At 32.0% G+C, this 3,993-nt stretch overlaps 1 protein-coding gene across 1 annotated transcript in view; it reads left to right on the top strand.

Moving 5' to 3' along the window:
- Nucleotides 1–682: 682 nt before the first annotated feature.
- The window catches only part of LOC106685009 (mucin-2), a 60,423-nt gene continuing 57,112 nt past the window's right edge, over nucleotides 683–3,993 (top strand). Inside the window, exon 1 of the mRNA XM_014427460.2 lies at nucleotides 683–764. The gene's annotated coding sequence lies outside the window, so the exon portion shown is untranslated. The remainder of the gene's footprint in view (nucleotides 765–3,993) is intronic.

Here is a 3,993-nt window from a genome sequence, read left to right as displayed (position 1 = left end):
GTAATACAAGTAAACAAGTAATAAAAATAAAATTATAAAAACAATGTATAGATAAACTGTGCAAAATATGCATACCCTCTACAGAGACATCACCATCCTTATCTGTTACCATGCATGTGATCATGGATGATTCCCATGGAATCTAGGATTATAATGTTTATGTACCTAAAATACTGTTAATATGTAATGCATACTTTTTAGAGAAAATAAATCTTTTTTGAAGCTTGAACATATTTTGGGGGGAGGGCTGTGTCATGTATTGACAAGCTTTTTCCAAAATAAATAGCCTTTGGATTTTATTTTGGAATCGTGATTTTGTATATAGATATTTAACTTTTGTCCGTTATAGAGGGATGAAAAGTGGGGACAGCGAAATTGACGTTCGTCTCCGGAGTGGAGAGTTTCTGTAATTGATGAGTTCAAATACATTAAATCTATATTTAGTTGGTCGCAACCTTCACTATATGTGTATTTGTAATTTAAACTGTAATTTATAAACGATTGATATGTTTTTGACTCTGATGTTTTTTTTTTTTTTATTATTTAACATTAAACTTGGCAAGGATACCACAGAGCTAAGACGGCGGATTTAATAGAACCACGTGAAGCGGTAAAAGGGAAAGACTCAGGGGGGTGTGTGTGGGGGGCTGTGTGGGGGGGTTGGTGGGGGTTTAGCTTTCTCCTGGTCCAGCACCGGCACCCAGTCGACAGAGCACAGTGCTTCGTCTCCTACACCTTCGCCTCTACTGGGATCCATTCGCCAGGTCAGCAATCCTTACAATATATTATATCTTAGTGCTTAGTGAAATCATAGTATATACTAAGACTACCTTAGCATATACTAGCTCTTGGAGGATATCATTCTTAGTACTCTTCTTGTCTGCTAAATCTACAAATCCAGTCTAACGTTTTCCACAATGTGACGCAGCTTGAAGACGTGCGCACAACGCAGGTTTATTTATCACATTATTTCTTTCGCGTCTGGGATACTGATATTTTCTTATCTTTTTTTTATAGGATATAACAGATATTTAAAAAAAAAATTTGTCTGAATCTTTTTAGTTCAGTTCAGCAAATAATTTAATTTTAACTATAAATTTTTTTATTATTATTATTTTTTTTATATATTTGTTCAAGTTGGGTGCGTTGTACAAGAGCATAAAACGAGCAAGAACTCTAGTACAAACGAAAACCAACTTAAATTTGTGTTTTAAATTTATTATTATCATAGTACACATAACATTTTCCTTCAATATCAAGATATGACACTTCACTTTCTATTGATCTTGAGAATGGTGTCATTTTGAAAAGAGCTCTTGTGAGTATTAGTGCGTCGCAGTTATTCCCACACACGATTATTATTAACATCCTATTCCTGTACACGTCTAGAATGGAAGCTTTTTATTTTATCAGTTAATAAGACTAAGGAAATAATCGTAGAAAGTACGTGACCAATAGACGATTCGTATAACCGTTACGCAGTCCGTTTCTTCAAGCTATGGCAAAAAGTCTGCCGATTCCCTCGTCTTCACAGTAACTCCTGGCCATTCCCTGCCGTGACAATAATAAAACACGTTCTTTCGTAATCGCTTTCATGTAACGAATTCTCATAACTTGCTTAGGACAAAAGGTGAAATTCTTTACTTTGTATCAAGTTCAAGACAGACTGGTTACAGAAAAAAGAGATTATTTTTTTCTTTTATAAACCTAAACGATATCGAGTTATGATCTGACCCTACAACTGACCTTTTCAAGCAAGTCCTTCAAAACGTCTGGCTTCAAAACCGCATTCTGAAATGAACTCTCTTGCTCCTTCGGAATGTCAATTTATCATTTTCAAATTAAGAACATTTTCATGCAATATGAGCATTTAGATTTCGTTCTATATTTATAAAAATTGTTAATTTAACTTTATTCCATGTGTTATTCAGATAATACTCTCTTATTTTAATTTTTTTTTCAGATTCTTTAGTGCATTCGGTTTCATTGTAAATATAATTTGAAGCATAACTAATTATAAAAAAATAAAAAGTGAATTATGGTATTTCGATTCTTTGAAGCTACAATAAAGAAAGGGATGATTAATTTCTCACTCGGCTAATGCAACTTCAATAATCCCCTGCTAGTTGCACCCAGTTATTGCTTAAGATTGGAGCAGGGCAACCGTCGGTGAGTGGAACATTAAAAAGTTGTTCTCTTGCAAAGCGGTTTGGTGGCCATGAGTGAGTGAAATGTTAAGAGTTTAAACCTTGCCGAAATTACCAAGATAATGCGCCACGCGTTTAACCATCCCTTGTCATTACACTAATTTGTTTGGCAATTGTTCTTTTAGTTAATTTTTTACATCCATACTTTTCACTATTTATAAAATTAATAAATTAAATAAGGAAGTAAAATAATAATAAAGTTTTAATACAGTTCAATTAGAGATAGTTAGGGATGTGGTGAGGTAAAAGTGATTTGAATGACATTCACAGTTAAGGGGTACATCCACATTTGAGGCGTCTAACGCTTTATACCAGTGGTATTAATGCGTTAAAGTCCCTCGCTCAACCGTTAATAATACACGCTTCTTTTCGAAGTTCCTTTTGCCGTTTTTTCCAAATGGACGTTGTTACCACTTTATGTAACAGTTGAAGCATGTTTTCTTTTTACTTAATAAATTCAGAATCTAGACATCAAACGATTTTTTTGTTTTTTTGGATAATAACAAAACTTAAATATGAGCATTTTATATTTCGTCGATCTATTTTATGACCATGTAAGAATACTATTGGAAGATTTTAATCTAATGCCTTAATTCTGACAAGTAAATCACCAATCTGCCTATTAAGGGATCATCAAGACTGAAAAAGAGAATTTCTTTCCTCGTGATTTTTGATGAACTGAATAAATTTGACTGATTAAATATTTACTGTTATTAAATACTAAAAATGATTCAGGAAAAGAATCTTAGGATTACATTAATCCCACATTATTCAAAAAATAAAACTATAAAATAATAGATCTTTTAAAATTTTATTTATAACAGTTTTATTCTTTAAACATAGATATTCGCCAAATTTTCTGGTCCTTGTCCATTTTTTAAACTTTTCTACTAGCCCCCCCATTTTCATAAATATTACTCTTGGAACGTAAGGAATTTTTTTTTCTCAGCTGTTCTTTTATACTGTCACATTTTTTTCGTGGGAATTTTATATCATATGGTTTTAACTCATGAAAAACTTGTGGATTGTCGATTTTTTCTCTTTCGTCCGTATACTAAGTTTAAAATTACAATTTACTGTTCTTCCACTGATGATTGTAACAGCATTTTTTTTTTAATTTTTGCTCACATCAATTACAAATACAATTCCGCAGCCAGTACAGCTATATCATTACATAATAATTCGACACAATGAATAATGAATGAATAAATCTTTGCCAACTGATCTATACCAGTCCATTAGCTAAAGACACAGAAAAAAAACGTAGGAAGTGAAAGTGATTGGAAATTGATCATAAAATAAAATTATTATTATATAACATATTAGACATTAAAAGTTGAATCTCATAACTTTCCAACTCAATTACATCGAGTGCCTTAAAAATAATCTGAAATAGAAATAATAGTTTTTGTAACGGTACATAAAATTTTATGTAATAACATTTAAAAAGTTTTTAGTACTAACCCTTAGGTGTGGCGCTTTTCTTAAACGCTCGTTCTAAAACGGGCCGCAATTACAAAAGAGGGTGACATTTAAGTGCATTACACGATTATTTCGGGCAGAGAGCTGGTTCTTCGACGTTGCACAACTGGAGTGCCCTGCGTACATTCCAAGCCTACGTGGACCTAGTAGGCCATCAGATGATAGAATATATATTTCTATTATAATATATTTATTATATTATATTCCTATATTAAATACTAAAAATGATTCAGGAAAAGAACCTTAGAATTACATTAATCCCACATTATTCAAAAAATAAAACTATATAATAATAGATCATTTA

Source organism: Halyomorpha halys, unplaced genomic scaffold, assembly GCF_000696795.3.
Source record: "Halyomorpha halys isolate HHAL.00 unplaced genomic scaffold, Hhal_1.1 Scaffold647.1, whole genome shotgun sequence".
NCBI lineage: Eukaryota > Metazoa > Arthropoda > Insecta > Hemiptera > Pentatomidae > Halyomorpha > Halyomorpha halys.
The sequence above is the reverse complement of the archived record's forward strand: the minus strand, read 5'-3'. Positions and strand labels throughout refer to the sequence as shown.